This window comes from Falco biarmicus, chromosome 2 (assembly GCF_023638135.1).
Source record: "Falco biarmicus isolate bFalBia1 chromosome 2, bFalBia1.pri, whole genome shotgun sequence".
Classification (NCBI taxonomy): domain Eukaryota; kingdom Metazoa; phylum Chordata; class Aves; order Falconiformes; family Falconidae; genus Falco; species Falco biarmicus.
The window spans coordinates 21241768-21268634 of NC_079289.1; the positions used below are offsets into that span (position 1 = coordinate 21241768).

Genomic DNA, 26867 nt, shown 5'->3' on the forward strand with positions numbered 1-26867 from the left:
TAAAGAGACCTGTCAGGCATGATTGCCTGCAGTAACAGTGGCCTGGCCTCAGTGCAGTTGGTCTCTCCCAGCTCCTAACTAAATGATGTACTAATGAAAAAGGACTGTTCCGGTTTTGTCAGTCAGGTCCTCAGAGTATCTCTCGTGGCAACACTCTCTCCCACTGCAGTTTTATAATGATACCTTGGAACGCTACCGCATTGCTGCTTGGGACTGCAGCTCAGGCACTCAAACCAGCTTTTCTGACACACTCAAGAGATAAAAGACTATTTTTACAACTGTTTTGTTACATGGCAGTATCACAATTATCTTTTCTCCAGTTTTAGTCACCTAGACAATTGTACCTAAAGCCTCCAAGCAACAGACCTATTACAATCAATCAGTTACTTTTTGATGTGTAGATTGCACACATAAATATACATAACTGTATATCTTTTAATGTAAAAATTGCTCTTGAAGATGGGCTCAAAATGGACCCAGAGCTCCACAATGAAGTTAATTCTCTCTTTAGAGAGTACTTTAAGACAAAGGCCTTTTTTCCCATTTGACACAGACCAGAGCGAAGTCGTTATGTACAATTCCAGTACCCTGCACCAAGAGACAACAGTCGTCAGGAAAAAGGAAGACCCATGACACAGTCCTGATGGTCTTGAATACTGCGGGCACAGCCTTTGAATAAAGCTGGTGGTCAGATAATCAGGAAACAATTGAGTAAAATATGATAAGGCACAAAAATTTATTGTAACATTTCAAAGTCAATTATGGATAAACAATCTTCCTTGTTAGTTGGAAATATCTGGGGCCTGAAGAACCTGACCAGCACATGTAGACAAGGTCAGGAAGAAAGAAGAAGGACTTCTTCATTCTGTTCCTTGTACACACTTGGGAACTGTTCCATTAAGGAAAACAGAACTGCTTACCAATAATTCTAAAGGTTATTATTGTAATATTAAGATTTTAGAGAATAATTTCTGAAGAAAACAAACACTTATTTTTGGTCACCAGCTTTTCTGTTTAGATTCCATCCATAAAAAAGCTTCATATAAATGAAAACCTGACTATTTTCCTTGTGGAATGTTGGCCATTTAATGGCAGTGAAACTATTTTTAAACAAGATCCTCTATCTGAATCCTTTTATCTGTTAGAATCATACTTAATTCTTTCTTACAACTGATGATAAACTAAGCAGTTTGTAATTTCCCACTACATATCCCTCGAACACTTAATAAATTGCTTGCATTGGATTTCTTCCAAAGTTCAGAAATCCCTTTCTCAAAAACAGACATTCTAGATGTCTTTAAAATGTTCATTTAACTCTTAATTCTGTTTGCCCCTTCCCAGAACTGACTATTGTTCCTTCTCAAAATTGAGATACAGTATAACCTAGATGCCATAGAAAGTCTAGCAATTTTTCCAAGGATACAAAGGAAAGAATTTTTAGCAATAAGGTTAAATCTGAATTATACAAGAAACTTCTGCATTAGAATAACTACATCACCTATTTAATTCTACTTAGAAGCATGCAGATAAAACACTTATTTGCAAATAGTTTTCCTGAAAAATACACAGTAATTACTTTATGTATGTGTGTGTATATACATATATATGAGATTTGAAAGTTTTTTGCTGAACTTGCCTGAGTTTTAAATGGAAAGCAGAACACTTTGTAAGCATGTGTTTTGAAGTGTAAGGCACTCTTTATCTCCTGTTAAAAAGCATACAGATTTGAAGCATTAGTTCAAAAAACATAGCAACAAAACATTATTCTGGATAGTCAATACAGGAACACAAAGCTTAGGAAGGCATTAGCAAGTTAATTTACATTTTTCTGCACTACACTGTTCAGAACCTGAATTCTTGCAAGAATAATATGAAACCTTTTCTTTTTTTTCTAACTAAAGGTGGTCTTCCACATCCAAACTAATCAAAAGGTTGAAAACCTGGACATTACAGTGCTTTCTAATCCTGTGAGTTCAGACAAGGGAGTACTGCCTACTGGAACATCAATATTATCCCATTTGGGAGCATAAGTTTTCCATGACAGATACATACGTTCCTAGATCATGTACCCAACAAGTGTGATTCCACCTGTCAAAATCACAGGCCAAGGCCAAACAGCAACAAGCACTTCATAAAGTGCATGAAAAATGTTGTTATAATTTTTGAAAAAGGTTTTACCAAGTTCATGTATTCTAATGGTGATTATCTTTAATAATTGTTTTCTTTAACTAGATGACAGTTAATGAAAAATAAATGTTGCTTTGATGTCTTGGAGACTAAAGCAGGGCAGAATCTAGGCAAAGAAGATTTCCTATTTGTACTTTTTCATTAACTACATTATTTTAGAAGGCTTGACCCCAAACAAATTATTTATCTAAATACTAACATTAATTAGCTCACAATACCAGATATAACACTAAGACAAACTCATTAGAGGTCTTTATTCTGACTTTAAGATTTGAACAAATTATCTTTAACCATATTTTGAACTAAGACAAAAGAAACAGTGTTATAGTTTATGGTTAAAGGAGGGGGAAAAAAAAGGCAAAATATGAAAATAGTTTCCTTTCTCTACCTCAGCCTGCACCACTGATCTCATCCAGAATTTTGTTTCTCTGGCCTCCTAGGAGGTACCTGCAAGGTGAATGGCAGACAAGTTAGATTATACACTTCAGCTCTGATGTAGGCAAAACTGACCGTGGATGCACCCAAGGAGTACTACATACATGCACAAAACAGCTGATTTTTGTGTTTGCTTTGGATTTATGACTTTTCAGCAGTAGTCAAGCCCCATCACTGGGTTGTAATTACTTTATTACAATATTAATAAAGCCACAAGCTAGTGGCAAATCCAGAGACTTGTTTTCGTTGTATAATATAATCAAATGAGAACTGCTTCCATATAATTGAACAAAGCCACAAAGAAAATTCGGAGACTTTGAACAACTGTGTGAGGTGAGTATTACAATGCCAGTAGCTGACAATTTAAAATTACTCTTTGACTACAGTAAGGATTTAGGGATGGTTATTATTTCATTGTCTTGAATTGTAAAGATTTAACATCTTATTCTAGAATAAGATAATGGAAGTGAAAATACTGAAAGGCAAAAAACTATTTTTATCAATTACTTGTTCTCCTTTGAGGATGTAATCCTCATTAAGAAAGAAACTCATAAGTGGAAAATAAATCCTTCAAAACAATTTTCATAGCCACTCTCACTAGAATAATTTAGACTAAATACCTCATTATATTAATGCAAATTAGTTTTTATTATACAATGGATACTTTTAAATAAAACCTTATCATTTAAACACATTCTGGAACTATCATATCGCTTCAGGAATGTATGAGTACCCTACACATAGAAAAGGAAAAACTGGCTTCATATGTCATTGGAACTGAGCAAAAAGATATAAATATATGTAGTTTACATACTGAATGCAGGTTGTGTGTATGTATCTATGTGTAGCACAGGGAAATGTCTTGGAGATCACTGCAAAGGAAGAATTTCTTAGTTCATGCTTTAACATGGATGTTTAATATTCATTACTACTACTATTCTTAGTTTCTAGTTTGCTATTAAAATATTCAAGGTCCTGTATAAGCTTAAATATATATACAGTCCTGTTCTGAATATATTACAAAATAAGAGAACTTGTTTATCATGTATGCTTTGCTCTATTTACCACCAAATGAAATGCATTTTAAATGTTGATTTTTGTAGCAAGTGATTCTCATTTGTTTTCTATTAAGCAGTGATATCCATGAGAAGTAAAATAACCTTTCGTCTCCTTTAAAAGCATCAGCTATTTCCTTGTACTGCATATGGGGATAATAGGAATATGCCTAAAAGTCATTGCCAACAATAATGTTTCATTCCAACACAGCACCTATTCTCCTAGTTTATTACTATTTTTTCAGTTCTCCTGCTATGTGATTTCATCACAAGTCTTCCAAGAATCAGCCAAACTACAATTTAAGTATTAAGTATACCATATTTTCTGTCTTCAAGAATTGTAACTTTCTGTTACAATTAACATTGCTCCGATACTTGCAAGTAATTAATAGGCTTTAGGACCCATATAACACAGTTCTTTAAAAAGAAACAAAGAAACAAACAAAAAGAAGCTTTTTTAAAAAAAAAGAGAGAGAGGGTTCCTCCTGAGAAGAGGAAAAAAGGCAAATAACAGGATCACAACCCTGCACTTCAGAAGAGCAGATTTTAATCTGTTCAGGGATTTGCTTGGAAGTATCTCATGGGAGACCATCCTGGAGAGATGAAGGGTCCTGGAGAGTTGATCGACTTTCGAGGACCATCTCCTCCATGCTCAAGAATGGCCCATCCCCATGCACAAGAAGTCACACAACAGTGGCAGGAGGCCTGCATGGGTGAGAAGGAGCTCTGACTAAAACATCAGAAGGACATGTACAAGAGGTGGAAGGAGGAACACGTGCTAGAAACACTGTCCAAGCATACAGTGACAGGATTAGGAAAGTCAAAGCCTATCTGGAGTTGAATCTGGGGAGAAGGGACTTGAAGGGCACGAAAGGCTTCTACAGGTGTATTAGCAGCAAAAGGAAGACCAGGGGAAATGCAGTCCTGCTGCTGAATGGGACAGGTGACCTGGTGACAAAGGGCTTGGAAAAGACCGAGGTACTTAGTACCTTATTCACTGTTTGCTGATAAGACTTTTCTTTAGGAATCCCATGCCACTGAGATCAGAGGGAAAGTCTGGAGCAAGGAAGGTTTACCCTTGATAGAGGTGGATTAGGGTAGCATCCTGATCAGCAAACAAGCTGCACACGGGACTTGAGTGGCTACAGGACAAGGAGTAATGGTTTTAAACTAAAAGAGAGTAGCTTCAGACTAGATATAAGGAAGAAAGTTTTTAAAATGAGGGTGGTGAAACATTGGAACAAGTTGCCCAGAGAGGTGGTAGATGCCCCATGCCTGGAAACATTCAAGGTCAGGTTGGACGGGGCTCTGAGCAACCTGGTCTATTTGAAGATGTCTCCTGCTCATGGAAGCGGGGGCTGGAGTAGATGACCTCGAAAGGTCCCTTCCAACACAAACCATTCTACGATTCTATGATTTCAAGGCCACTCATCATCTTTGAAAGGTCATGGTACTTGAACAAGGCTCCTGAGGACTGGAAGAAAGGAAGTATCACTCCTATCTTTGAGAAAGGCAAGGCAGGAACTACAGGCCAGTCAGCCCTACCTCAAATCTCTAGAAAAGTGATGGATCATATACTCCTGGAAGCCATTTCCAAACATATGAAGGGCAAGATGGTGACTGGGAGTAGTCAGCATGGATCTACAAAAGGAAAACCTAACCAATCTGACAGCATTCTGTCATAAAATTACTATCTTGGTGGACAAAAAAAAGAGCATTGGGTGCTGTTTACCTTGACTTTAGCAAGTGTTTCAATGCTGTATCCCATAACATACTGAAGGACAAATTGATGGAATACAGGATAGGTAAGCAGACAATGAGGTAGACTGGCTAAACTACCAGTCTGAAAGCATTATGACCAGTGACAGGAAATCCACCTGGAGGCCACCCACTAGTGGAGCACCCCAGGGGTCAGTACTGAGTCAATATTGTTTAACAACTTCATTAATGAGCTGGACAATGGGATAGAGTGCACCCTCAGATACAAAACTGGGAGGAAAGTTGGTACACCAGATAGTTGTGCTGCTATTGAGAGGGAACTCAACAGGCAGGAGAAATGGGCCAGTGATGCATCCTTGCATCAAAGAAGATCAGGACCATCCTGGCCGCCATTAGGGAGAACACTGCCAGCTAGCTGAGGGAGGTCATCTTTCCCCTCTGTTCTGCACTGGTGAGGCCACCTCTGGCATGCTGTGTTCACTGTTGGGCTCTCCAGTACAAGAAAGACATGGCCATACTGGAGTGAGTCCAGTGAAGAGCCACAAAGGTGACTGAAGGGATTTAAGGAATTGAAGCATCTGACATACAAGTGAGTGAGAAGGGACGTTTAGCCTCAAGAAGAGGATGTTCATGGGGAATGTGGTCCATGTTTCTAAGGCCTGGATGGGAGGTTAGTAAAAAAGACAGAGCTAGACTCTTCCAGTGGTGCACAGTGACAGGACAAGAGGCAATGAGCACAAACTCAAGAAATTCCACTCAAACTTATGAAGAAGCTTTTTTATTATGAATGTGGTCAAGTACTGGCACAGGTTGACCAGAATGATTGTGGAGCCTCCATCCTTGGAGATACTCAAAACCTGACTGGAGATGGCCCTCAGCAACTGGCTTTAGCTGACCCCTGTTGGACTAGATGATCTCCAGAGGTCCCTTCCGATCTCAGCTGTTCTGTGACTCAGTGATATTTACAAACACTGAGCCTCCTTTCAAAAGCAATCACAACTTTGAATGAAAGCCAAACTATATGGCCTGACTGAATATTTCATGGACTAACACAAAGAGGGGTTTTCTCTTTTGTGAAAAGGAGTGAAGTTCATCAGGAAAAAGCTTACTGACAGAAGTCCACACAAACAATTTGTTCTATTCTCCTCAGTCTTATTCCACCACTAAAAGGTAACAAAGCTGTCTTTTCAGATTTAAAATGTGATTTTCTTTTTGAAGGCTATTCAAGAGCAACAGCTGACAAAGGGTTCAAGGTTCACTGAGCTTCAGACATTATATATCACAGCTGTGAACCCTGAAATACTATTGATCCAATAGCCTCTTCTAATTGTTAATTGAGGCAAGAATATCCAAACTGACATAACATTAAAACTAACAGTTGCAGGCACCCATGGAAGTCTCACAGATTTCCACTTTAACTGTAGACTCAAAAATTTTATCACAAGCATGGGAGAAGATAAAATCTGTCATAAAAATACTTAAAAAGTGAAAGTGGTACATGATTAACCAACAGATGATTGTTTGTGGGACTTGCGGGTACCTTTTAGAACCTAGGGACTGCTCTTCTTCAATAACACTTTACATTTTAGAATATTTTCAAATCACAGACAATGGGGAATATTTATGGATTAAAGAAAAATCAAGTAGAAACTCAGACCCCAGTTCTCCAGATTTTCCTCCGAAGGTCTTCATGCTACAGCGGTTACTGTGAGGATTAAAGATCAAGATTTCAAACTACTTTGTTATTTATTTTTTTGATGGATGACTGATGAAAACCACTAAAATCTGGAGAGTTAATACATTGAGTCAATATTGTAAAGTACCTAAGTTAATTGGAATTTGAAGTTACAATTTTTTTCAAGTGATTTAAGGCCAATTTGAAAAGGCATTTAGATAGAGGTAGCCATAAGCAATTTATATGTCAAATAACAACATAACATTAAATTCTCATTGATGACCCATAAATATTTTAAGTAATTATACAACTATTAAAGTATGCTCCTTAGACATTTAGGAACAAAGAGATTTGGACAGGGTATCCAGAGACATGCAAGTGATCCAGAGTCTTAACCCCAGTGGCAGTCTCCAGGACTTTGATTTTAAATGACTAAGTCATATTGTGAAAATGGAACTGGCTTCAAAGTTACTTATGTGATTTTGAAAATGCCACCCTTTTTGCAAATCAGTTAAAATTCACCCAGTCTAAAGTGTCCTGAAGAACAGTAAATTTCAAAATCAGGAGGACAGTGATCTCATCTTAAAAATCTGTTTAGACATAAAAATTAATGCTTATATGTATGGCTCAGTCTGAACACTAATTACACAATTTAAAAGCAATTTTAAAAGAACCAAAAACATTAAGGCTGTAAAATTAACCATGCAGAGATTAGAAAATGTCAGAATTAAGGTTTGTCTGTGTAACTTTAAATCTGTTTTCAGGTGCTTAGGCACCTTTTTAACTGTACGGTCATATATTACTTTTCTCTGAGGATCTACCTCATTCAGAGAATGGCAGTGCCCACAAAATTAATCAAAGTTCTGTACTTAATGAGCCTATAATGTGATTGCATGCAAATTTATATGCAAATGGCTAGATGTGCATCTAAGTGGCTACTTGTATGTATCATTACCTGATTTGCATACATAATCACTGTAATTACACAGTTTTAAAATGTGAAACCATAGTGTTTTCAGCTGAAAAATATGACTTAATTCATGTATTAGTCATGCCTATTAATCAATTATTTACTTACAATGTGTTTACATTAATCAGTTGCTCTTTGCATAACTTACATCGCTTCCTTTCCTCCGAGATTCATCCTGTTCCTTTTACCTAATCATTGTGTCTGTCTTTCCAGAGGCAGAGAACACATGCAAGCTCCCTGTCTTATGGCTGCAATCTGTGATCTATGCGCTCTGTACTCAGATTTTATCCCATATAAATCCAGAGCAATTTTAAAAACTAGGACAGATCTGTGCATCAGAACTAGTTAATACCCCTTTTCCAAGTAATATGAGGTTCTCACTTACATTCAATGAAAATTGTCAAAAATACCATAGCAGTTCTGAATTTGCTCTCCTAACTGGCCCCTCCACACTGTTTCAAACCAAGATTCAAACTAGGTTTATAGTCCAGAGGCTGAAGGGTGTGAAAAAATCATTAAGACATGTTACTCTTCATCAAGCAAATATGTTGTATTCAATTTGTATGACCCACTAATCTCATGTTATATTTTTCATTCACTACGTACTAAATTCTCAATATAGGCTAATCTATTTTCTCAGTTACTTAAAAGTATAAATGGGAAGACCAGATGATCTCTATATTCTCCAAGGAATAGGCCATTATTCTTTTGTGATCCATATGTCAGTCTGTTCTGCTATATTATGCACCATTACCTGCATGAATTCCAAATGATAAAGAATAAGATATCAGCAAAACATACCACACATATGATTTTCATTAAGTCTAAGGAAGAAAATAAAGTCTCTTATGTGGAGACAGTTGCCATAAGAAAAATATTACACATGTATTAATCAGAGAAAAACTGAAATGGAATTAAGGTATCAGCACTGACCAGCATCATTACAACATCTCTGAAGATGCACTGTGATGCAGAAAAGTGTTCAATGTTCGATTAGGAAACTTGTGGTGATAGAAGAGCTGTACATAAAAAGGGATCTCTGAGGCCATGAAGCTCAGTAATTGGTCAGATACTACTTTTTGTGTTAAAAGTTAATCTTCAAATTAATCTAGTCTCATAATGACAGCCAGGTGGCAGCATGCTTCTGTGATGACCTCTGGTGAGACACGCCAGTGATACTATCGGACTGAAACTAACACTAAGAGAAAGATGGTGTGGTCTGGGAAAACAGGATGCAACTACCCTGCGCTGCGCATCAACACTCCACAACTCTCATAATTAAGCTGGAGCCAACTCCGAAGAGACACTGTACAGACAAGAGAGTTACTATGTGAGCGTTTGACTGAGTCTTTTTCTACTGCATGCATTTAATTAGATTGTTACAATTAATGAGATGGAGCATCTGTCAGGACAATCCTCATGAAATACCTTCTTCAGCAGAACTGTATTGAGTTGAAACAGAGTACTCTCCCTGTTCTCTTCAACTGTTACTCAGAATGCCCAAATTACCCAACAAAGCATATGTGGAACAATTTCATCTGCAGAAGAGCTCTCCTATTCAATCATGGGAAGATAAAACTAATGGGGCTGCAATGTGTCCCTAGAGCTAATGCTACAGTACTGTTCGTACCACTAAAATTATAATGCTAGCAGTCTTACTCCCCCCAGAATTTGTCTTGGTGGGAATGGGCATGATAGATCAGCACAAAATACCATAATTTTGTTTACTTTTTTGTGATACCTAAGTAGTGCTTATAACATCAGTGCATCACTGGGAGAACCTCTGCAAGTAAACATACTGTAGTTATGTCACAGACATGTTATGGAGCCATATGCTAACACGTGTGCAAACATTACCCAGCATAAAAAGGCCTTGCTTTTTCAAATATTGTCAGTGGAAACAATTTATAAAAAATTTCATACACTGTTTAGGATTCTCGTTTCCTCATTTTATCCCCATTTACATATCTAGTCTTATTCAAGACCTTTACATAGTCCAGGCTTTCTCTATAGTCAATAGAGAGAGATATGAATTGCACAAAGGAGCAAATAATTCTGCCAGTTTAAGAAAAATGCACTATCTGGTTTAATCCCATGAGCACTTGTGCTGAGTTATGGCAAAATGTCAAACTAACATCACAGTAAAAAACTGTTTAAAATTAAATTTCTGAATGATGGCTGTTTGCTACTCACTCTGAAATGACTGACTACATTACACACATCTACAAACTAGCTTGTATGCTGCTTTCACCCCTTTTATTGCTACTTCATTCCACCTGGGTCATAAAAGAAACACAAAAATTATCTTTTTGCTCAGATTAATTTCAATTCCCATTATTCTATCAGCAACCTGATAAAAGCACCCTTTTAACTTGTAAAAAGTTCTATGCAAAGCTGTAAGAAATAATAAATGTATATTGAAATTTAAAGATAAACAGAAATAGGAAAACAAGGAAACTTCCAGGACTGATTCATAAGAGTGATGAGAAGAATACATAGCTCCTAAAATCTATTATGTGAGACTAAATCTATTTGCTTTTCTTTACAAATACACTCACAAATCCTGTTAATGCAGAGAAGCATCATGAACATGTAGGTGTGCTGACAGGCAGGCAGACTGATTAAGAAGAATTGTGTGTGTGTGCGTGCACAGGGCTGGTACCAGTGAAAGCAGACTGAGAAAGCAAGGCATCTTTGCTTGTCACAACACTAAGAACAAACAGTGTCCCTCTACCAACTCGTTCTAGAATCATTGGTTAAAGGTTATAACAGGTTCTTGCTGAACATTTCTTGAAGCATATCTGAGGCCTTCCTTCCTCTCCCAAAGACTAGAAATTTCCCAAGGAATCTTGAAAACAATGTTCTAAAGTATTATTGCATCCTGCTAACAAGTTGCCTAATATATCTTCAGAAAACAGCCTGCCCAAAATTGTTGATAGATCTAGATGTTTTATTTTTCGTATTTTATAGATGTCTTTATGTTGTGAGTACCTTAAGTTACCACTTGTATGTTTTACTTCTTGATCAACCCTGGCACCCTGGACAGAGCCTTCTTACAAGAAAGTTTACATGTTCTATTTGATTATGCTCCTAAAATATTGACCATAAAGCAAAATAAAAGGATCTTTTTCACTCTATTGGAACATCCAAAACTACACACATTCTTGAGACATTTGGTATGGGACTGGTACTGAGAATACAGATCTTACAGACTATTATTAGGAAACTTCAGGAAATTTTAACTTAATTGTAGGAAAAATGTTAATTTTTTTAATGTCAGGAGGATTCGTGCACATAATATAAAGCAACAACAAATAAACCAAGTGCTTTTGTGCAATTTTTTCAATTTATTAAAATAATCAGGTGTATAAAGAAAAAACCATAAATGTTTCCAATAGTTAAAACAATGTAGGTATAATCTATTTTTATTTTATCATATTATTTTCAGAACTACTTATTAAAATACAGAACGTAAATACTAATTAAATCGCTTGCATTTTATTAGAGGGTGGTATTTTCATTCTAAAGATATTTTTTGAAATTTTTCACTTTTCCACCAAAAAAACCATCTTGTACTTGGACAAGTAATTCCTATTTATTTACCTCAGTGCAGTTGCAGTCTCGTTTCCCCCCATCATTATCATCCTTCCCCAGCTCTTTATCCATACACCACTTAAAAGACTTTTTTCTCTTCCACAGCATTTAGTTCCTCAAAAAATATCAAACACTATTTGCTTACAGCTCTGGAACTATCTCTAGCTTTATTGCCTAAGTTGACTACTAACTGACTATGTTCAATGCTTTCTTCCTCTGTGCTCTGTTCTCTGTTTATTATGTGTTTATCTATGAATACCCATGTGTTATTGAAGATATAATTACCTGAACATTTTGTACTGGTCATTTTGTTATTGTATGAGTGTTTCCCCAAGCCAATAAAAGCTGTCTTCATAAATGTGCAGACTGAGGTGTAGAGGCTTCCATTCCTTGCTGAAATGAACAAATAAACCTATAAGAGTTATCCACAGGCAATCAAGCTACAGTCAATCAACTAATGATCACTTTTCGTGTGAGCCTATTAAATGCATCTCTGCATGAACAAGTATGAAATAATGACACTTACTGTATCTGAGGCAGACAACAGTTGAAGCAAGGGGAAAAAGTGAAGGTAATCTCCCAGAAAAGTATTTTCAGCTTCATGGCATGTGCTTTTAAAATAAACCAAGTGTGGTAGACAAACCTTGGCAAATTAAAATGCAAGGATCTCTACTGTTCCAGAAACCACACAACTATGAGGAAAATTTTACTTGGAGATCTTAAGGTGTGTTATGTCAGCTGAAGTTTTTTATTTTAAATGAAATATCACTGAAGTGTTTGATGGGTGTGCATAAAAGGAGTTTTTCTTTCTGGTTTAACTCTTCATGTCTAAAGGCTATAGCCCAGATTCTCATCAGCATCGCATCCAAGAAAAGGAAAGGATTCATGCCAATTTATACCATATGATGATCTACCTCCCACTGTTCCCAAAATGATATTGGATATTTAAAACCAGTTATTCCACTTGGTTCTCAAACTAAAATATTATACAACAGTTTCTACACAGTTGTGACTGTTTTAATAGCCCAATGTTTATTAAAAAAACAATCGGTGAAGGCCACACATGTAATATATAGATCACTTCCCTTTACCTTATCAAAATACTATAAAATTCTCTATTGCTGTAGTCCCTAAAGATTCAATTTACTTTGCTTTAATAGTTAATACAATTAACTATATCCTAGAAGCCTACATTCAGTTTCCTAAAATTAATTTGTTCTGCCACCGTGTTTTGATAAGATCATCACAATGTAATTTTTCATTATATCTGCAGTTGTATGTACCACTCTCAGAGGTATGCACTCTCACCTCACATGCATACCCTGATGAGAGGTGCATAAAAGCTCAAAGCTCAATTAATAGGTTGTTGCTATTGTAAACCACATCCTCAGATTAATTGCTTAATACTTGGGGAGGGAAAGGGTAGACAAGAAAGAAGGTCTGCTTGCATAACAAGCAAGAGACAAAGTAAGTTAGGCAGCACAAACTACAAGTAGGAAAATGAATCCAAGCTCAGCCTTTCAAAAAGAATTAGATGTCTCTAACCGGGCTAAAGGGAACTGACTGGGAAACAGCTTCAGCTTCTGTCTGATTTGAATTAGGTATTTGAACCTCATTCTCCCACTCATTTAAACACTTTATCCACAGTTAAATTGTAGGTTGGGATCAAAAGCCCTCAGTACCTTGACTAAAAATTTCAGAATTTTTATGCTTTCCTGGCATCTGAGAAACACAACTTTCCAAATGATGCCATGCTAATCAGAGCCACAGAAATAAATTTTTTTTTACTATCTTTGTGGAAGGCAAAGCAGGAAGCTTGGATCAAACACAAAATCCCAATAATGGGCCTAATATAGGATCCCAACCCAGGGAGTGAGACCCGTGCAGACAGCACTAGTTTTATTATTACTCCTATTATGCAATTATTCCTATGCAAATTATTAAATTTCATGTGAAATCATTAAATTTTCATTAGCGCAGAAGCTGATACTTAATACTGCCAAGCTCTAGGCAGTTCTGTGCATGCTGAAAGCAGGCTGCGCACAGACTTCAGCAAGAGCTTTCACTAGAAACACAGCCTACTCCACATGAGTGGTAAAGGAAAAAAGGGTTTTGTTAACACCAGTTTTCCCTGAGCGTTTAACGAGAGCGCTGAGAGCCTCCCTGTATATTGAGCTTTTGGCTTTGTGCTTTTCTAGATGGAAATGCAGATTCAGTGGCTGCTGCATTCTCTTGTCCAGAATGGTTGCTGTTTTTCTCAGATCACTGAAGGTTGGGTACAGAGTGCTTGAAGTGAGAAACCTTAATGTTACTTTTGCCAACGTTTTTGAAAATCCTCAGTATCATGGATATTATACATTACGGATAAATAGGTATTGCTTCAAGCAGGTGGTTAGTTTTCATTGTCTGTTGATATGTTATTATTTCTCATAATTGTAAAAATGATGACTTTATTGCTTTGCAATTATTTTGCTAATTCATGACATTGCCTAATTGTTATTGTATAACTGAAATAATTATGTAAAATCTTAAAAAATGCATGAAATTTTAGTATTATAAAAATCTTATATAAAAGCAAAACCCAGATGTTAATTCAAAACTGAATATAAATTTCAGTTATTTGGCACTTGCATTGTTTTTACTCCTTGAGCATATGGATGAAACTTATTTTAATACACTCTGTTTCTCGTACAAATTTTAGAAATTGCAAAGCAGCTATGATTAATAAAAACAATTTTGAATGAAATTACAATGCCTGCTGAATGCCTTCTTGGGCATGTAGGCAACGGCAAATCAATTTCTAGTATGCTTCATGACAGCTGAAAGTAGCTGTGCAATACTTAAGCTGAAGCAGTTTAATTAAACCTTGGCATTTTAACAGAATAAAAGAAAATTAACTATCCTATTTCATTTCCCTATAGTGTAAACAGAGTGCATGACAGGCATCTGTGAGATATGTAATTAATCCCACTAGTCTAAAAAGACTTTCAAGGATAGTTATGAAGACTTCAGCTCATATGTACAATAAAGTTTATGTCCCAAAGATGCTCATTATGTACCCCTCAAATTACTTAATGAGATGATTTATTGCTGTATACATTGCAAAAGATAAATGTATGTCTATATATATATAAGTAGATGCATTATACATATTTATTTGGAACCTTAAAGAAAGATGACTAAAAGGAAGATAGGAAAACAGGAAGCAACTGCACCTAACAAAACTGGAGAAAAAGTCTGCAAAACACATTCCATGTGCTACAAAAACTGGGTGTAAGGAAGGAATTGTATTTTTTGTTATGTTTTTGTCGCATATTTAATGAAATATTTATTCATTGATTTGAAGTAAGTATCATTGAAGTATGGAAAATGCATAGTATCTTTACTAGTAACACTGAATGACATCAAAGTATGTTATTGAACTACAATTTATGTTTAGATTAATTTTAATAAAGCATGCAATTCATACTCAAGCTCATTTTCAATTAAGTGATAATTGAACGGTGACAGCAGGGTGACATACACAGTGAAGCAGAAGTAGCAGAACGGGGAAAAATTTTCCGCAGTATATCCCGAAGTGAAGAAAGAAATAAGAATGTAACAAGTTTTCAACTAGCCAGGAAACATTTACTTCAATTTGAGATCCTGTAGGATGTTGTAACTGGCATGCAGCTGCCAACCCAGGAGGACAGTGGTTTCCCACAAATCCGATCTCACATCTTTTAGATCCCATGGCTGCCTTGGATATGCTAGAGCACACCATGCTCAATTAATTGCATAAGCAAATGAATAAAGTTCCAGATCCCCACTGATGATAACAGAAGTTTAAGCCTTTAGTTTACAGTTTGATATATATGGGCACTTGCATGTAGGTTTCCTAATCTGAAACTGAACCCACCCTTAGAACTGGAGCAAAACACTAATAATGGGCTTAAGCATACACCCACATACAAGTGTCTCATGTAATTTGAGATGTCTTAGGTTGTCCAAGAAATCCATGTGGGGCTGGAAAAATGACAAAGGACATAGAGGGAAGCTGTGCACTGCTGGAGTGGCAGCTGGGTGCCGGGTAAGATACCCTTAGGGCATATCAAAGAGCACTGGACCCTACAGTTAGCCAACTGACCCGACATTTGCATGGGTATTAGGTGCCTAAGACAAAACTGTGGCTAAAAAATCTCTTTGGTGCACCTAACCTTACTGGGTTCCTGATTTGATGTAAAGCTCTCTGGTCACCAAGTTTGAAAACCTACATGTATTCAGAACAACTCAGCTTCCACAGCTCAGTGCCGAGAGCCCACCTGAGCCGAAGTGAAATAGACTCAGCAGCCCAAAGTACCCAACATGGAAGCTCTGCACAGAGCACTCTGAGTGCTTCTATTAAAGACTCAGAGGAAAAATGGTGGCTCTGCTTCTCCCAATATCTTATATAAATAAATGGACAGTTGGCTCCTTCATCACTTAGAAATATAACCACTAATGGATTTTAGGGAAATAAAATTGATCTGCAGATACAGGAAACGTGGAACCAGACCCTTCTTGGAGGTACACTGGGGTACAGTGAGAGGAAACAAAACACAGATTGGAACACAGGAAATTCTGATTAAATATTAGTGGGGGGAAATTACCTTGAGGGTTATCCAGTCTCGGAACAGATTGCCCCGAGAGGTTGTCTACAGATTTGTAGGTGTTCAAGGCTCAGCTTGACATGGCCTGGAGCGACCTGACCTAATTAGACCTGCTTTGAGTATGGAGCAGACTAAGATGACCTTCAGAGCTCCTTTTCCATCTGAACTACTCTATGGTTCTATGAAGGTAATTCTAAGTATACAGCTTCAGATATACATATACTTAATTCCCAGTAGAATGCATAGGATTTCAGTTAATATTCATAGCTAATGGAGACTCTAGTTCCCAGTATGAAATACAGGAACATGTGTTAGGTATCTAAGCCATACACAACGTACAATCAAAGATAGGATTCCCATAGTGAAATCTAAAGTAACACATAGATTAAGCAGAGACGTAACAAACAGTGCCCATGGAAGGATATTTAACCCTTCTTTCCTTCACTGTTTGCTATTCTAAAGGATAAAACGAACATGCTCACAAATTCAACAGTGGAAATGCAGATCCTAGAAATAACAAGTTAATCAGAAACTACATTTATGCTTTTTGTAACACAGAAGGTTGAAAAGCTGAAGCAGAATTGGGAATAGTGGGGGTTTAGAGGAGATTTTGAAATATTTTTCTCACTTTATGCCTATATAAGCAACTCCTACATTTTTTATCACATTAACCCTAAATTAATTTATATTTTGCAACAAAACTTTATATCTGGCACTAGTTACACAGAAGGAAAGCCTGTCTCATTTTTGTTTAAGAAAAAATATGTATATCTAATATTAAAATAAAGGCTGAGATACTTTTTTTTTTTTAACAGAGAAAATACGTTAAAGAATTCTGTGATTTAATAGTGGCTTTCTTCATGATTAAATAATCTCAATTACTGTTACTGAAAATTCTTACACTTTCCTGGAATTGCATTTTAATTTTGCAGAGGTAGCTGCAATTCTAAAGTAGCTATTTTATTCTGGCTGCCATTTGCTACAATACCTTCCTTTTCAGTGGGAAAATACACCTGTCTATTGTGTTTCAGAACAGCAGAAACACAAGACTGAGGGCTCTTACAAGCTCATATATTTTTTTACAAGTTGTAAATGATCTGTCACACTGGAATCTATCTTCAGAATCTTTCTGAACTTCTGTAAGAACATAGAATAGAAATCATTCTATGAGCACAGAAGGGAAAATTTGGAGTGTACTCTGTCACTCACCTCGCAGCCTTTAGATTAAAAAGTGAAAGTTTCTTTAATTAAGTATATGCAATTCTGAAAGACTCCAAATTGTATGAGGATTTCATAACAGTCCAAATTTTTCTGTTTTAGTCAGGACAGAAACAATGGCACAGGGCAGTGTGTGAGACTGTGGAGTGAGACCTGATACACTTCTAATGAATCCTGTACTGATTCTCATGAACTATTCTAAATGGTTTTATCTTTAGGTATTTCCAAGGAATTTTTTCTATGCATTACTGTATATAAAATAATGTTCCAACCTGTAAATATTTAGCCATTAACATAACTGAATATATTCAGTACAACAGCTGAAGTGAGTTGTATATATTCCTAACAGCCTTCAAATAGGGTAGAATTCATGACATGTTCATGTTAGTACTACTGTGTATTAATTTCTCTCTCTTGATTTTTGTAATGAACAATATTTGCTTTCTTTATTTTTATTTACTTTCCTTGTGCTTCTTACAGGGAGGTGTCATCTATATTCTTAAAAGCAAAACCTAAGTGAAACAAAGATGCACATAACAATGTAACTTAAAATATTATGACAGATATAACACATGATAGAAGTAATTCCAGCACAACTACTGCACAGTATAAAAATGATTTAAAATAAAAATCAATGTAGTAACATAGCTGAAGCACTAGATTTTTTATTACCATTACTTGGTACATTTAAAAGACATATAGTGGGCATGCATTCATCTGGATAACAAAGAATTAGCAAGTTAACGAAACAAAAATGATTCCTCTTCCAGACTTCTGAAGTTCTTCCTAAAGTTTGAATAATAGTGCAAAAGAAATTTCAAAAGTACTGATTAACACTACAAGACCCCAAGGAATTCACATTTCCCTATATAGTGTCCCAGAAGGACATTGTGAGGCTGACAGTAAAGGCTTGAAAATAAAACTGTTATGCTACATGCACGTCCATAGCAATTTGGCAAGAGACAGAGTACTATTTAGACAGAAAAAAACCACCCAAACAAACAAAAAAAATCTTGTTAATGATGTTGTAAACTCAGTTTTCAGAAGGACATAAAGGGGTTTGTTTACAGCCACTGCTAGAACACCTGTAACAGAGATTTATCTTCTTTGTACGACTACAGACAGAAAGACCCTAGTAAGTTCAGGAAATCCATTTTTCAAAAAAAGATAAGTAATTCTTAGTTGTTGTAGTTAACCAGTTTAAATATAATACACTATTTAATATACATAATTGTGAAACAATGACTTTTACAAGTAATTGCCACTCTACTACAATTGCTTTACAATAACTCTTCCATGCTTCTGAACCACTTTTACTGTGACACTACCAAAACACTTATCCAACAATATTGTATCACTGACTGCTTTTGTTTAAGCTGATAGAGTAAAAACAAAATTTAAAAATATTAATTAAAAAAATAACTTACGGTCAATGTGTGCCCTATTGTAACAAGATGTGTCATACTAAAAGGTTATTTTTAATGAATAATACCTTATTTAGAACTGTGATATGGCATTTAAAATCTTATTAGTTTATTCCTTTCTCCACAGATAGAGGAAAAAAAAAGATAAAACAGTAACTGAGAAGAAAATAATACGATATAAACTGGTATAGAACTGGTAGAAATGAGAACTGTGTATACTTTGCTAACAGTGCAATTCATATTGGTCAGATCTAAAAGGTAAAAAAAGACAAGCAAAATATGTAGTCTGAATTAATTACAGTAAAAATCCATCAAAGCAGGAAATCTTTGAAAGTGTACATTCAAAAATAAGGGGGGGGGGGGGGGGGAAGGCAAGAGGAATGAAAGAAAAAAGGGAGCAAGGCAGGCATGCAAAGTCTGAAGGGATAATTTGGGAGAAAATGTCCTAGACAGAGGGAATGTGATTTGGAATGGTCCTCATCCCTACTGCCTGCCAGGAATGAAAACCAAGGAAACTATCCTATTTGGGTTTCCTCTTGGTTGGACCCAGTGGAGAAGGTGCCAGAAAAAGCTGCAAACCTCAGTTACTTACAAATGAATCCTCAAATTATTGCCTAAGCTCCTATAGAACCAACATGGGTAGCCAGGAATCTCCAAAAACACTCTCCAGAATGCTTAAGTGTTACACTTGGCTTTTTGTAGGCTATGCCATTTAAACTTTGAGTTTAAACAACTTCAAGAGAGAATGATGGATTCCAAGCGCTGCCTAAGGAATATAATGGGCAACAGGAAAACTGAAGAGGAGTATGTTTGAATTTCTACATGCCTCAGGAGCTCAGGGTTATAAGTAGTACAGCTGCCCAAAGGCTTCAGTCCTCTGGAGCTCATACCTAGGCTGGGTCCTTTTCATGGTCAGTGGGTCTGAACGCGACCTTGTCATCCTGTCCTCAGATTTCAAAAGGGGAGCTATTACTGATAACTAACCACAGAGCTCAGATAGCTTGTCTTTCTTGAAGGGGATAATATGCTGTTAAGGGCTTGGTAGAAGGCGACTGCTTTATATTTTGTATAGGTCTCAGAGAAGAAGCAGGTAATGATACAGAGCTGCATCCTCTAGTCCTGAGGTAGACCACCTTGAATTTTTGGGACTTTGAACTTACCCAGTTTGGATGGTGTCCAGGGAGATGGCCTCATAAAACCACCTAAGATTTTTTTCTCAGAAGGAAGTTGATCACTCACGCATAAACCACCAAAACGTGCTGCTTTTTTTTTTTTTTTATATAAGTGCTTAAACAACTGTATTGGATACGTAGCATGCACCAGAGAGATTTCCCAGAAACGACATGGCTATTTCACAGTCCAGTATATGTATTTTTGAAGGGTAGCGGTATGTTGGCAGCTTAATGGCAGCATGGCACATGACAGCACAATGAAAAGTCATACAATAACTTAATGGTTTCATTTTTGGAGAACGATGAATAAGCTGCTATGAGCCAGCTATCTACAGGTGGATCCATGCTGTCAGTATGAGCTATTCCCAAGTCTGACCTTGAGTTTCTTTATTGGGAAAGTCATTTAGCTGCTGTTACAACTGAGTAGGAATCCAAAAAAATACATAAGCAACGTGGCCAGTGCAGGGTGGATGGGGGACAGGGACAGGTGGGGAAGGAGAAGGTGAACTCAACTGTTTACATGATGGTATAGATGCCACAAAACCTAACTGATTAACATGTTAGGCAGTTAATTACAAAACCAAATGTCTTTACATTTGTATCTTACTCATTGCTTGCTCCATTGTACAAGAAATCTGTCTTCAAAGGCAAGTGAATACAGTCACTCAAAATAAACCAGATTTCTTCAGGGATTGTATAGTTGCTATCAGTAATATGATATTTCATTTTTAATGGAACAGATTCTTTTGCACAAATCATTACTACCTTTGAGACCAGGTGATCAGCATATCAAATTCTACTGCTGTCCCAGTCATTAAAACATACTGTATTTTACTTGCACCAATGTTTTTTTAAATCATATTTTAGATGTACAAATCCATGCACATTATGGTATGTTAGCAAGTACATACTTTAAGAAAATGACTGCATTTTCCACTGATTTTGATTTAACTTGCTAGTGTATCCAGGAAAAAAAATTTGTAGTACATTATCTCAAATTGAGATTCCAGGGAGCAAAAAAGATTTGTTACACACAATACAAACAGGTAGCAAATAGCACCTCTGAGTGGGGCCTTTAACAAAAGATTTCACGATTAGCTACAGATCTTCATAATGACCACCAAAAAAACAGGGACAACCAAGCTCAGAAATAACTTGAAAATGCTGAGCTCTCTTTCTTTCATATGTACAAGATTTTCATCTGTCTTGAGTACCAACTTCACAGGCAAGTCCAGGGAGCTTTCAACTCCTATGAACAACCAGCTAAACATTTATTATTTATCATTATTATTTTCACCAATACTACAACAGCACCTTGAAGTCCAGACTGGCATACCATTTTTGTGGCTACTGAAGTATGATCCTCCAGGTGTCTGGTAAAGCTTTTATAGATATTGTAAAAGTATCTATAAATACAAAATATTTTAAATTATTTTTAGACATTGGTACAGTGGTAGGATTGATGAGCCATAAGAAGGATTCTGCACAACGGAGGGCAGGAAGAATAATGATGAGAGAAAACCAAAGGGAAAGATACGGATTACATAGTCCTACACTAAAGCAGGTAGCTTTTTTTTTGGTGTTGTTTGTTTGTTTTTTTAATCCAGTCTATGTCCTGGCTAGTTCGTGCCTACAATACTTTGATTATTGTAAATCACTCATAAAACATAAGTCTTGTGCCAGACACAAGTTCACTACAGTTCACTACAGCTGTCCCAGAACAGCTGAGAGACAAGGGGTTGGAAAAGACTGGAATGAGACTCTGAAAAAGAGAAACGCTTTAAACTGTTGTAGGTCATGCCAGAAAGTTGCAGAAAGTCAACAGAGGAAGGGATTATTCTGCACATAAAATGGTAATCTGGATTAAGAGATGGGTCTGATGTTCAGCATTTCCTCCTCTCGTTCTGCAGTAAATACTTTAATGACACACTTCAGTGTAAACCCAGTAATTCCTGTTCCAGGTTCATTCATCCCTGTGTGTATCCTATCCCATATCTCAGTCATTTTCCACTTAAGGGACAGGAGTCATTCATGAACTACCATCAGCAGTTCAGTTCAGCAGCATGAGCTTCCCTTCCCACCAGCAAACATTAAAAGTAATGAATCTATATGCCCATATGTGTTTCACATGGGTTGGCTAAAAGTTAAAACTCAATTCCGCTCTCCAAAGACTAAGATGACATCAAGTCTGTAGGCACTCCTGTTTTTACTGCTGCTCCTGGATGTTTAGGATTCACTTTGCTACACTGGTTGTAAAGGTGAGTTCAGTCTGGAAAGCTGGAATCCAGCTCTCCACTACTCATATGGTATAAGGTGATTTGCCACAGAACGGCAAGATACACTGCACAATTCTTACAGAAAAAGTTTATGGACAGTGTACTTTCTATTCCATATACAACCAATACTGCCACTCCTTTCAACCAAACACTTCCATGCGTTCTGCTTGAATTTGCTAGCTCTTTCAAGCTGTGACTTGTTCTTGATATCCAAGTCCCTTCTTGTCCAACTATTCCTGCAGTGCTTGTTATTTCTTGCTTTTCCAATGCTTTCACTCGTGCATATTTCTCATAATTAAAATCCCTTTTAAATTAAAGTCCCTTCCTCGGCAGCAATTTTTTCTAACCCCCATGATAAAGCAGCCTGACTTCTCCATACCCATCATCTCAGCTTCACATGCATTTCCTCCTAAGCCCTATACAATTTTGGCTTCCCCAAACCCCGTATCTCATCATTCTTTTCACCTTCCAAACCCCTGCCTTTGCTCTCACCCATAATACATTTTCTCCTTTGTTGCCTCACAATCTTTTCCTACTGCTTTCTCTTTTTCAGTTACCCCATTGGTATTCATTCCGCTCAGCCTTTCTGTACATCATTCAGAATTCGTCAGAAAGGAAAAAAAATATTTATCATTTGTCTTCCCAATCTGCAAGCCACTCTTCTCTGTCATGAGCAGTTTTCTTCTTTCCTTTCTCCCAGATCCCTTCTTCTTCTCCCAGATTTCCCAATCACGTATTCCCCCGTCCTCCTCCGGCACCCACCCCTGCTCCTTTGGTGCCCTCCACAGCCCCTGCCCTGCCCCGCCTCCTACCGCGCATCCCAGAGCCTTCCAGGAAAACTGCTCCCGACCCCGACCGTGCCCACCCCGAGCCCACCCCTCTGCCCGGCCGCCGGCCCCCGCCCAGGAGCAGCCTGCGGAGCGCCGAGCGGGCCGGGGGCGCTCTCCAGAGGCGCTGGCTGTTCCCCGCCCCGCCCTACCCTCCCCGCCGGCGGCCAAGGGCCCTGGGGACCCGCCGTCCGCGAAAGACGGGGAAGACAGGGCCGCGGCGGGGCGGCGGTGGCGGGGGGGAGCGCCCCGCACCCCCCCCCCTCAGAACCGCGGGGCTGCGGCGTGTGGGGCCGCGCCGGGCGCCTGCAGCCGCGGGGGGAGCGGGACGCGCGGCGGGAAGCGCGCGCCCCCTCAGCCGCCGCCGTCCCGCCTCCCTCGCGGCGGCCGGGCAGGGAGGGAGCCGGCGGCGCGGGGAGGAGAGAGGGAGGGCACACCGCCTCCCCCGCCCCTCGCTCGGCCTCTGCTCCTCCTTCCCTCGGTTCTGCCCTCCCTCCCCGCCGCGCCGGCGAGGCTGCGAGCGGCGCCCGCCCTGCGCCCGGGGCTGCCGCCCCGCCAGGACGAGAGAAGGAGGCGCTGTCGGCCGGGAGCAAGCTGGATGAAGACTTGCGCCTCAGGGCCGGTTCGCCGGCCCCTCGGGCATGAAGGGGACCGCGGGGACTCTGCCCTGCCCTGCAGCCGAGCGGGGACAGCAGGTAACCGCCCCGCACGCCTTCCCCCTCCGCTGCGCGCGCCTCGTCCCCGTCCCGTCCCGTCCCGCCTCAAGTGGCGGGAGACGGCAAGCGTCGCCTGGAAAGTTACCCTGCCGCTGCTCGCCGAGGGGCGGCGGGCAGAGAAGGAAGGCGAGGAGGCAGCCCGCGGTGTGGGGGTGGCACATCGGTTTACTCGGCGGGACGCGCTTCGTGTTCTAGAAACTCGGCCGTGCCTCTGAAGCCATGCTTTTCCCGCCGGGGGCGAGGCGGGGAAGGGCTGGGAAGTGTGGCGTTGGTGTGGCGGGGACCCCCTTACCTCAGCGCCTGCGGCTGGGCGGCGGCGGTGGTGCTGCGGCCGGCAGAAAGTTTCCAGCGGGGGTGAGGGGCCGAGAGAAGCGGGCGCGGGTCGCCGCGGGGGCTGTGCGCGGGGAGGGGGGCGCAGCCCGGCGGGGGGGCGGGTCGGCGTGCAGCGCTGTTGCGGGCGGGCAGCGGGTGCCGCAGCTTCCCTCCGCGTGGCGGGAGCGCTACTCCAGCAGTTCCCTGAACTTGTTTCGCTGTTGTGTGCTGAGCTGCCATTCGTTAGGGAGAGGTGGGATTAAGTATTCTTAGGGGTATAATGTCGGCGGCTTTAATAGCTACATACTAGTCTTCTGTGAAATTTGCTTGCCTCCTTGTGCCAGCTTAGGTAGTTTTAGGAAAAGAAAACGATCAACAAAATCTAACCAGAAAGAAATGCATAGCACCACACTTGAGACTTAAGCGCGTTTGTTGTGTTGTGTGACATAACTGTAAATGCACCGCTGTTCTTTTTGAATCACACTTTGCTGGGGCTTTTTAACTGAACGTTTGTGGTTCAAGTATAAACTTTTAATAACATACGTGGATTATCATTAACACTGTTGGAGATTAATTGTGAAACATTTAAAGTGGGATTTATTTTCTTCCCTCTTTGCTCATAATTCATATAAAGGACAGTAAGTTAGATTCGTAATTTTTGCTTAGCTCTTCTAAAGTCATTTAAGGAATAAAAAGTGAACCCGAGTGCACCACAGAGGTTCTAAGTACCTTTGCTACAAAGTGAAAAAACAACACTGAACCATCTTAAAGAAAAACAAATAGAAACCCCTATACCTTCAAAAGCCTCCTTCCTTACCAGCCGAAGCAGAGAAGTGTACATTGCAAGCTGCCCTGAGAGTAAAAAGATTTAAAGTAATTTCCAATAAGGTGAGGTCCCTCTTATAGAGAATGTTGTGCACTAACTCCCTTGGTTAAGCCAGAGATAATCTACTTTAAGAATTAACCAGCTGCAGTAATTTTACTTCCAAATTTTCAAGTTCCAAGGTAATCCCACAATGTTGCAGAAGCCAATGGAAAAACTTATATGCAATGGGCTTGATGTCATTAGGTCAGGGAAGTATGTATATAGCTTTCTGGCTTTGTTTGTTTTGGGTTTTTTTTGTTGTTGTTGTTTCTTTGGGTTTTGTGGGTATTTTTAATAATATAACAAATTTGGAACTGAATTTAGGGGACCATTCAAAAGCAGACTATATTGAGCAGCATACATATGTTACTGCAGGTAATGGCTATATGTTCGTTGGACATTGATAAGGCACTAAAGGTGATTTTCAGATTGGGACTTCTGTTAATAAACACACAGTTACATTCCCTAAGAAGGTCTATCACAGTTAATGACCCAGTGCAGCTCTGAGACTGCTTTATGTACGCTCAGTTTTTTATTAATGGACTTCTGTATTGCATTAAGCTGAGAGAGGGCTTAGGAAAGAGAAGTATGGGCATGTACAAAATTTGAAATGCTTCCCACATTTGTGTGTTTTGTTCTTTGGTTGGGTTTGGGGTTTTTTCTTTTCATTGTCACATTCATATGTAGCATCTCTCTGGGCTTTCATGCAAGTGGCAGATTTTATTAAACATATGAAACAATTTTCTATTGTAAAATGTTCTGTAGTTCTTAATATCTTGAAAAGGTAGATATAACTAGGGAATTATCATTTTTCTTGACAGCATGACAGTTAAAACTTGGTTTGCATAGGAGTGAGCATGTGTAGTGCATTAAGAGGTGTCATTCTAAACTGTCATTGACTAACTTCAATGTGTTTCTGTGAAAGTGAATACATTGCTTGTAAAATGACTGCTAGGATGTAACTAAGAGGTAATAAGGATTTAAAGTAGTAATTTAGGGTCTAATTTAAGATTTTGAGTACAGGTTTAATATTTGGATGCCTGTGGATTTAGTGCTCAGTAATGTAAACAGGTATTTGAATTAATTTTTATATTGGCATCTCAGTTAAACTCAGAAAAGTGCTGTTGATGCAGCACTTAAGCTATGCAGGGGTGGAGTATGGAATTTTGCCTTTTTATAACATACTGAAGCAAAAAGCTTTGTTTGCTCCTAAGCTTTCTGTTCTGATAACATGTCCACATGGTATGTAGCTATTGCTATTAAAAAGCTGAGTTCATATTAGAAGCCAGGAGCTTAAACATAACTGTGTTGAACAAATATTCTTTTACCTCACGTGAAATCTTAAGCAATAAAAATGGTCAGGTGAAGCAAGGGAGGCATATAAAATGTCATTGTGTGGTAAGTTTTTTTAAAAGGAAAAGAGAAAGAGAAGGAATTTAGGAATTGAGGGTTCTTTGGACATGAACTTTTGCTGTAAAAACTAAGTTACCAAGTTACCAGCTTTTGAAGATACTGCATACCTTGAAGATTTGGGGTAAAGGTATACCTGGTGAAACAGTTGAGGTATTTGCTTTTACCTGAAAATTATGCTTGCATATACAGTATTTTTGTTGTAGTTCTGTTCACAAACCTTGTGCTGCCCTACTTTAAAGCCTTCTCTTGAAGGCTTCTCTTGAACCATAATAGAATGTTTGTTAACTTCATTGTTAAACCTGTCTGGTGTGGTTGGGCTAGGTAAAATCATGGTGAAACTAGTTAACTGAGTGTAGTGTTTCTGTAGAAGCAGGAGACTGA

General features: G+C 38.6%; 1 protein-coding gene across 7 annotated transcripts in view; it reads left to right on the top strand.

Annotated features, from left to right (window-relative positions):
- Positions 1-23673: 23673 nt before the first annotated feature.
- SGCG (sarcoglycan gamma) overlaps positions 23674-26867 on the top strand; it is a 138815-nt gene continuing 135621 nt past the window's right edge. For all 7 annotated transcript variants that reach the window (XM_056327444.1, XM_056327446.1, XM_056327442.1 and 4 more), the window contains exon 1: positions 23674-23875. The gene's annotated coding sequence lies outside the window, so the exon portion shown is untranslated. The remainder of the gene's footprint in view (positions 23876-26867) is intronic.